Here is a 10,000-nt window from a genome sequence, read left to right on the forward strand (position 1 = left end):
TAGTAGCATACCTTTGGACTTTTTCCAGCTTCGTCTTGTGCTTGACAAGGTACGGGCTCCATGCTGGGGCCGCATACTCCAGGATTGGTCTTACATATGTAGTGTACAAGATTCTGAAAATGATTCCTTACACAGGTTCCTGAACGCCGTTCTGATGTTAGCCAGCCTCGCATATGCCGCAGACGTTATTCTCTTTATGTGGGCTTCAGGAGACAGGTTTGGTGTGATATCAACTCCTAGATCTTTCTCTCTGTCTGTTTCATTAAGTACTTCATCTCCTATTCTGTATCCTGTGCCTGGCCTCCTGTTTCCACTGCCTAGTTTCATTACTTTGCATTTACTCGGGTTGAACTTCAACAGCCATTTGTTGGACCATTCACTCAGTCTATCCAGGTCATCTTGTAGCCTCCTACTATCATCCTCTGTTTCAATCCTCCTCATAATTTTTGCATCGTCGGCAAACATTGAGAGGAACGAATCTATACCCTCTGGGAGATCATTTATATATACCAGAAACAGTATAGGTCCAGGGACTGACCCCTGCGGGACTCCACTTGTTACGTCTCGCCAATCTGAGACCTCACCCTCACACAGACTCGTTGTCTCCTGTTGCTTAGGTACTCCTCTATCCGCCGGAGTACCTTCCCTCTCACTCCAGCCTGCATCTCCAACTTTCGCACTAGCCTCTTGTGTGTCACTGTATCAAAGGCTTTCTGACAATCCAAAAATATGCAGTCTGCCCACCCTTCTCTTTCTTGCCTTATTTTTGTTGCCTGGTCGTAGAATTCAAGTAACCCTGTGAGGCAGGACCTGCCATCCCTGAACCGCGTGTGTGTGTGTGTGTGTGTGTGTGTGTGTGTGTGTGTGTGTGTGTGTGTGTGTGTGTGTGTGTGTGTGTGTGTGTGTGTGTACTCACCTAATTGTACTCACCTAATTGTGCTTGCGGGGTTTGAGCTTTGGCTCTTTGGTCCCGCCTCTCAACCGTCAATCAACTGGTGTACAGATTCCTGAGCCTACTGGGCTCTATCATATCTACATTTGAAACTGTGTATGGAGTCAGCCTCCACCACATCACTTCCTAGTGCATTCCATTTACTAACTACTCTGACACTGAAAAAGTTCTTTCTAATGTCTCTGTGGCTTATTTGGGTACTCAGTTTCCACCTGTGTCCCCTTGTTCGCGTCCCTCCAGTGTTGAATAGTTCATCCTTGTTTACCGGTCGATTCCCCTGAGGATTTTGTAGGTTGTGATCATGTCCCCCCTTACTCTTCTGTCTTCCAGTGTCGTAAGGTGCATTTCCCGCAGCCTTTCCTCATAACTCATGCCTCTTAGGTCTGGGACTAGTCTAGTAGCATACCTTTGGACTTTTTCCAGCTTCGTCTTGTGCTTGACAAGGTACGGGCTCCATGCTAGGGCCGCATACTCCAGGATTGGTCCTACATATGTGGTGTACAAGATTCTGAATGATTCCTTACACAGGTTCCTGAAACGCCGTTCTGATGTTAGCCAGCCTCGCATATGCCACAGGCGTTATTCTCTTTATGTGGGCTTCAGGAGACAGGTTTGGTGTGATATCAACTCCTAGATCTTTCTCTCTGTCTGTTTCATTAAGTACTTCATCTCCTATTCTGTATCCTGTGTCTGGCCTCCTGTTTCCACTGCCTAGTTTCATTACTTTGCATTTACTCGGGTTGAACTTCAACAGCCATTTGTTGGACCATTCACTCAGTCTATCTAGGTCATCTTGTAGCCTCCTACTATCATCCTCTGTTTCAATCCTCCTCATAATTTTTGCATCGTCGGCAAACATTGAGAGGAACGAATCTATACCCTCTGGGAGATCATTTATATATACCAGAAACAGTATAGGTCCAAGGACTGACCCTTGCGGGACTCCACTTGTAACGTCTCGCCAATCTGAGACCTCACCCCTCACACAGACTCGTTGTCTCCTGTTGCTTAGGTACTCCTCTATCCACCGGAGTACCTTACCTTTCACTCCAGCCTGCATCTCCAACTTTCGCACTAGCTTTTGTGTGTCACTGTATCAAAGGCTTTCTGACAATCCAAAAATATGCAATCTGCCCACCCTTCTCTTTCTTGCCTTATTTTGTTGCTTGGTCGCAGAATTCAAGTAACCCTGTGAGGCAGGACCTGCCATCCCTGAACCCATGTTGATGCTGTGTTACAAAGTTCCTTCGCTCCAGATGCTCCACTAGTTTTTTTCGCACAATCTCTCCATCAGCTTGCATGGTATGCAGGTTAGGGACAATGGCCTGTAGTTCAGTGCCTCCTGTCTATCCCCTTTCTTGTGTGTGTGTGTGTGTGTACACACTCACCTAATTGTGCTTGGGGGTTGAGCTCTGGCTCTTTGGTTCCGCCTCTCAACTGTCAATCAACTGGTGTACAGATTCCTGAGCCTACTGGGCTCTATCATATCTACATTTGAAACTGTGTATGGAGTCAGTCTCCACCACATCTCTGCCTAATGCATTCCACCTGTTAACTACTCTGACACTGAAAGTTCCTTCTAACGTCCCTGTGGCTCATTTGGGTACTCAGTTTCCACCTGTGTCCCCTTGTTCGCGTACCACCCGTGTTAAACAGTTTATCTTTATCTACCCTATTAAATTCCTCTGAGAATTTTGTAGGTAGTGATCATGTCTCCCCTTACTCTTCTGTCTTCTAGTGGCGTGAGGTGCATTTCTCGCAGCCTTTCTTCGTAACTCATACCTTTTAGATCTGGGACTAGCCTAGTGGCATATCTCTGAACTTTTTCAAGCTTCGCCTTGTGCTTAACAAGGTACGGGTTCCATGCTAGGGCCGCATACTCTAGGATTGGTCTTACATATGTGGTGTACAAGGTTCTGAATGATTCCTTACACAGGTTCCTGAAGGCAGTTCTGATGTTAGCCAGCCTCGCATACGACGCAGATGTTATTCTTTTTATGTAGGCTTCAGGAGACAGGGTTGGTGTGATATCAACTCCTAGATCCTTCTCTATCCATTTCATGAAGGACTTCATCTCCCGTTCTGTATCCTGTGTCTGGCCTCCTGTTTCCACTGCCAAGTTTCATTACCTTACATTTACTCTGGTTGAACTTTAGTAGTCATTTGTTGAACCATTCATGCAGTCTGTCTCTGTCATCTTGTAGTCTCATACTATCTTCTTCCGTCTTAATCCTCCTCATAATTTTTGCATCATCAGCAAACAATCAGGAAAATGATTCTATAACATCTGGAAGATCATTTACATATATAAGAAACAGTATGGGTCCAAGGACTGAACCCTGCGGGACCCCACTGGTGACGTCTCGCCAATCTGACACCTCACCCCGCACAGTGACTCGCTGTCTTCTGTTACTTAGGTACGCCCTATCCAGTGGAGTAGCTTCACTTTCACTCCTGCCTGCATCTTCAGCTTTCGCACTAGTCTCTGGTGTGGCACTGTGTCAAAGGCTTTCTGACAATCCAAAAATATGCAGTCTGCCCACCCCTCTCTTTCTTGCCTGATTCTTGTTGCCTGATCGTAGAATTCAATTAATCCTGTGAGGCATGACTTGCCTCCCTGAAACCATATTGGTGTTGTGTCACAAAGTTCCTTCGCTCCAGATGTTCCACTAGGTTTTTGCACAATTTTCTCCAATAACTTGCATGATATGCATGTTAGGGACTCTGGTCTGTAGTTCAGTGCCTCCTGTCTATCCCCCTTCTTGTATATCGGAACTACGTTTGCTGCCTTCCAAATTTTTGGCATTTCACCTGTTACCAGTGATTTGTTATACACCATGGAGAGTGGCAGGCACAGTGCTTCTGCTCCTTCCTTTAGTATCCATGGTGATATTCCATCCGGGCCTATAGCCTTTGTCACATCGAACTCTAGCAAAAGCTTCCTTACATCTCCACTGGTAATCTCAAATTCCTCTAGTGATGCCTGGCTAATTATTCCTTCTCTTATCTCTGGAATATCTCCTTGCTCTAATGTGAAGACTTCCTTCTTCCTTCTTCACTGTTGTCTTTCTCCTGATATGGCTGTGCAGTAATTTGGGTTGGGTCTTAGCTTTGCTTGCTATGTCGTTTTCATATTGTCCTTCTGCCTCTATTCTCACCCTGACGTATTCATTCCTGGCTCTCTGGTTCCTTCTCTGCTCTCAGGTGTCCTGTTATTTCTATAGTTTCTCCACGCTCTTTTACTTACTTGCTTAGCTAGCTTACATCTCTGATTAAACCATGGGTTTCTCATCTGCATTTAATTTATTACCTTTTGGGCCGGGATAAACTTTTCTGCTGCCTCCTTACATTTCTGTGTGATGTATTCTATTATGTCTTGGGCCGTCTTTCCCCTTAGCTCTGATTCCCATGTTACATCCGTTAGGAATTTTCTTATCTCCTCGTAATTTCCCTTACGGAATGATCTGACCTTTTGCTTTCAGTTCCCTTTATCGAGTACTTTAGTCCCTCTTCGACCAGATACTCAAACGTCAGTACACTGTGGTCGCTCATTCCTACTGGGGCCTCAAAGTCAATTTCCCTTATGTCGGAGTCATTCAGAGTGAAGACTAGGTCGAGTCTCGCTGGTTCATCGTTTCCCCTCATCCTAGTGGGTTCCCTGCTATGTTGGCTTATCTTGAGGTTATCTTGAGATGATTTCGGGGCTTTTTAGTGTCCCCGTGGCCCGGTCTTCGACCAGGCCTCCACCCACAGGAAGCAGCCTGTGACAGCTGACTAACACCCAGGTACCTATTTTACTGCTAGGTAAGAGGGGCATAGGGTTAAAGAAACTCTGCCCATTGTTTCTCGCCAGAGCCTGGGATCAAACCCAGGACCACAGGATCACAAGTCCAGCGTGCTGTCCGCTCGGCCGACCGGCTCCCCCTTAGAAGGGGGCTAAGAAAGTTTCTTGTTGCCACCTCCACTAGTTTGGCTCTCTATGTATCCTCTACTCCGTGCGGTTCCTCGTTCTCCCAGTCTATCCTTCCATGATTTAAGTCCCCCATCATGAGCAGATGGGATCGATTTCTACAGGCAGCAGAGGCTGCCCTCTCAATTATGTTATTAACTGCCATGTTGTTTCTGTCGTACTCTTCCCTGGGTCTTCTGTCATTTGGTGGATGGTTATATATCACTGCTACTACTCCTCTAGGTCCTCTTATTGTCATGGTGCCTGCTATGTAGTCTCCAAACCCTTCACAGCCTGGGATAACCATCTCCTTGTAACTCCATTCCTTTCTCATGAGTTGGGACACTCTGCCTCCTCCCCTACCCTCCCTCTCTTTCCTTATTACAGTGTAATCCTGGGGAACACCCCATTTGTTATGATTCCTGAGAGTTTTGTTTCCGTGATTCCAATTACATTTGGGTTTACTTCTTATGCTCTTTCCCTAAATTCACTCGCCTTGCTTGTAATCCCATCTATGTTCATGTACATCACACGAACGTGTGTGTGTGTACTCACCTAGTTGTGTTTGCAGAAGTTGAGATTCAGCTCTTTGGTCCCCCCCCCGCTCTTAACTGTCAGTTAACTGTCAGACACACACTGTGTGTGTATGGTCTGTCAGGGGCCTGACAACTGAGTTGACAGCGCTTCGGATTCGTAGTCCTAAGGTTCCGGGTTCGATCCCCGATGGAGGCGGAAACAAATGGGCAGTTTCTTTCACTCTGATGCCCCTGTTACCTGGCAGTAAATAGGTACCTGGGAGTTAGACAGCTGCTACGGGTAGCCTCCTGGGGGTGTGTAACAAAAAGGAGGTCTGGTCGAGGACCGCGCTGCAGGGACGCTAATCTCAAGATTAGAGTCCCTGCGGGGACGCTAATCTTTCGGGACGCATTAGCGTCTCCGAAGTCATCTCAAGATAACCTCAAGATGGTATCACCTATTTGTTCTTGCAGGATCGAGCCTTAAATCTTGGACTATGCCTCTTTTGCTGTCAGGTGTTTAACTAAAAGCAATGACTCCCGTCCTATTTTTCTGTCATGTCTGCTTTTAAAGTTGTGAATACTGTTTGCTTCCACAACCTGCTCCTTTAGCTCATTCCATTTTCCCACCATTATTAAGCTAAATGAAAACTTTCTAACATCTATATGACTTACCTGAGTCTCAAGATTCCACCCATGTCCCCTTGTTCTATTGGCATCCATTGTGAACATTTCCTTTATTTCCAGTTTGTCAATCCCCCCTAAGTATTTTATGCCCCTACATGTCTTCCCACTCTCTTCTTTTTCCTAGCACCGCCAGGTTCAGGTCTTTCTGTTGCTCTTCATCCCTCGCAATTCTGAAACGATCCACGTCGCAGATTTCTGAAACTTTTCCAGTTTCCTTATATATATCTTCAGGTGGGGGCTCCATGATGGGTGGCATACTCTAAGACTGGTCTCACGTAGGCAGTGTAAAACACTATAAATGCCTCTGTGGAGAAAAGTGACTTGTGGGATCTTATTATTTATTTTAATTACAATTATATTTAAAGTGGACTGTATGAGACTAAAGTAGACTATATGCTTAATTGAGTGGATTGTATGTTTAATTTTCCCACAAGTGGCTTTTACACAAGTTGGGGGTTGTTAATAATATCCTAAAAAATCGAAATTAATCGATTGGTAGGAAACTGACGACTAAGTTGTTAATAGATGTTAGACTACAATGATTATTACAATTTTTTAAAGTCTTATCTGACTAGAAGGCTTCATCATTCAGATATTCATGTAGAACATGTGAGTAACCAGCCAGACTCTTGTCTTGTGCGCATAGCGTCGTGATGGACGGGATGGGACAAGATCAGTCATGGGGTCTCCTCGGAGTGACGCTACATGGGTAACTTCCGTCTCAATTACCTGCCAACGAGTTCACACCGTAAATTTTGCTACACATAAATTATTCAGTTCCATGTACAGTATATAACAATAATCTGAACTGAAAAGATGATATTATTACTCACCTTTGGGTTTGTTTTTTCCATGCACTGTAACCGTAAACAGTATATTACACAATAAGTAGGAGCTCTTATAACATTATGACCACTGTACGGATACAATTCCTTCCCTGGATACAATGGTGTCAATTTGTGCTGGCCAACTCCGTGAGAATGATCTGTATTTTGCAAATACTCAGGACAGCAACACAACACATTTCCGTTCCGGGTTGAAAAATGGCTTCCCCCATCCCACCCCTCCTCTCGCATTGGGCGTTTCCTCCAGATGAGTTTTTATCAAGAACTGGAAAGAGGGTTTATATTTAATTTATTTTAGTACTGATAATTAAGTTCGTTCCAGGGAAATGTTTTTATGATGTTTGCAGTCCAGAGACTGATGTTTTAAGATGAATTCACAATATTATTAACTGATGAATTTAATGTTGCTGACGTGGCAATGATATCCCGTTTTCTCGGGGAAAATTCGACAATTCTAATTTTCTTTGCATGGGTAAATAAAATAATTTATGTTAATATGTGTTAATTTGTTAGTACAAAAAAGAGTAACAAAATATACAATCTACATATTGTATTAAAGGTTAGCAAATGGGGTCGTTTTTTTCCCGACAGCCTCCTTACTTAGGTTCATGAATGATGTTCTAACTTTTGTTAGCGTAAAGTACACTGCCAACGTTATCCTACTCATGTGTGCCACTGGAGTTGGATTTGATGTTACGTCCATTCCCAGGTTTCTTTCTCAAGTCGTTATAGGTAGAGAGTTCCCTTCATTGTATACTGTTTCTTTGGTCTCCTGTCACCTGTTCACATTTCTATCTCTTTACATTTTCAAGTAGCACCAGCAGCCATTTCTCTGACCATCTCTGCAACTTGTTAAATTCCACTTAGAAGATCCTACAATCCTCATGTGTCACAATTTGTTTCATTAATTTCGCGTCATGTGTATGTGTGTCTGTTGCTGTGTATGTGCTCAATTAGATGTGTTTGCAGGGTCGAGCTAGGCTCCTAGCCCCACCCTCCAAGCGTTCTTATATTAATATAAGTGATTCATTTCTAACGTTTTTATCACATTTTCCTCTAAAACTTTGTTTCACATTAGCTTCAACGAATTCTGCATTTAAGATGTTCCATTTATTGACAGTTTTAACTCCGGAAAAGTTCTTCTTGATTTCTCCGAAACTCATTTGAGTATCCAGTTGCCATCTATGACTCCTCGTTCTGCTGTTCCTAGGTTTAAAGAACACTGCTCTGTCTACATTATCAATGTCCCTTAGAATCTTAAATGTTGTTATCATGTCCCCACTATCTCTCCTGTCCTCCAGTGTGGTAAGTAGGCCAGTCGATAGGGGGTTGAATAAGGAAAAAAATGATGGAAAGCTGCAATAAGTTTTGTCGTCTTTGTAATAGAGAACTTAATATATTAATTTTGCACCCCTCTACCGCCCCAGATTTGACCGCCATCTTAAAAAATTGGCGACTAAAAACAGTTTTGTGTGAATATCTCGCTTAGGTCTCACATTAGAAGAAAATGTGTTGATATAAAGTAATCTACAATACATTCTCTACAATACATGTTTTATATATAATTCTAGTGCGTAGCCTGGTTTTGACACTAGAGATGGCACAATGTTCGCACCATTTTGTCTATGCCCACGTTACCTAATATAATTGAGAAAATTGTCTTGCAGTTGTGTCCTTTCTTTATTCTGGCTTAGAATAAGCCAGAATACCTTAACTACAGGAAGTTATCAGTAGTCGTTGACTGACCAATTACTACTGCATCTTTAGAAATATTATTGTTCTCCTTGACAGTTTTGGTTCTCATGTTAAGGACAGTGCGGCATACAATCTCCCATCACTCTGCTCTGATTTAACATATCTTATTCTCCACAGGAATATAATGAAATCTAATAAGGTTGATTTGTAGAATAATTGGAAGACACAGGTGAGTGAACGTGTAGCTTCTGTTAATTCTGTACCTTGTGTTGTTTCTCCTTCTGCTACTAGGAAGTTTTCCAACATTGTATTAGTAGAATCATCACAGCCCTCTTCTTCGATGTTTACCTCAGAGTTTGAACATTATAATCTCTTGTATGAGACACATATCAGAGCATTTTGCTCCAGCCGTTAAACGGCTGCAAGTGGCTGTTGTGCAACCTTTAAGACATTTGCAGAATATAATGTTGAGCAGCTCTGAAGGAGCAGGTTCTTTATCTGTGTGATGGGGGCCAGTCCTTTCCGATTCACATTCCAGCCCCGTTGTGTAGGTGAAAAATCACTTCCCAACCACTTCTGAACTTGGTGATACGTATGTAATGAATGAAATCGAACATCAGCGTCTGTAGGAGCAAGGAGGCCAAAATAAATTGACTTGTATTCAGTTATTCTTACCCGAAACGTTATGCGTACTAGTGGTTTTAAGTATTGTATGTACTACCTCTATCTTTAAATCTAACAGAATGTTTGTACTGTAACTCTGCAACTATGTATGACTGTTCCTAAATAAATTATTATTATTATTATTATTATTATTATTATTATTATTATTGACAAAACATTGATATCTCATATCACAAAGGGATTCACTTTTATTATTACCATACAACCGAAAAATTAAAGCTTTTCCTACTTCAGCAATCTTGGCAGGTTCAGCAGGTGATTCCTTGAACAGTGCAACACCTTCTTGAAGTTCTTCAAGAAAGTTTTGCATGAACTTCAGTTTCCCTTGTGTGTAAAAATCAGTAGTATCAGCGCCTGCATGTAAGATAAGAATGTTGATAACTGATCCATACTTTACTGAGGCTGCTGTGTGTACAGTTTGTCTTCTGTATTTCCGTTGTCTTGTCTATGATTTAGCTAATGCTGTAAGGATTGCCAAAAGGTCAAAACCTTTTACTATTGTTACTGTTTCAGTCCTGTTGGACTCTTCAGTAGCAGTATTAACCATCAGTGTGTGTTCAGCACCTTGTTATACAGTGACACTCGCGGTGATCAACTTGGTGATGAGCAGTGATGAGCTGCTCTTGTTACTCTCGTTTGAGAGAAACTGACTTTGAAATGTTGTTGGTGGCAT

The sequence above is a fragment of the Procambarus clarkii genome, chromosome 91 (genome assembly GCF_040958095.1).
Source record: "Procambarus clarkii isolate CNS0578487 chromosome 91, FALCON_Pclarkii_2.0, whole genome shotgun sequence".
NCBI lineage: Eukaryota > Metazoa > Arthropoda > Malacostraca > Decapoda > Cambaridae > Procambarus > Procambarus clarkii.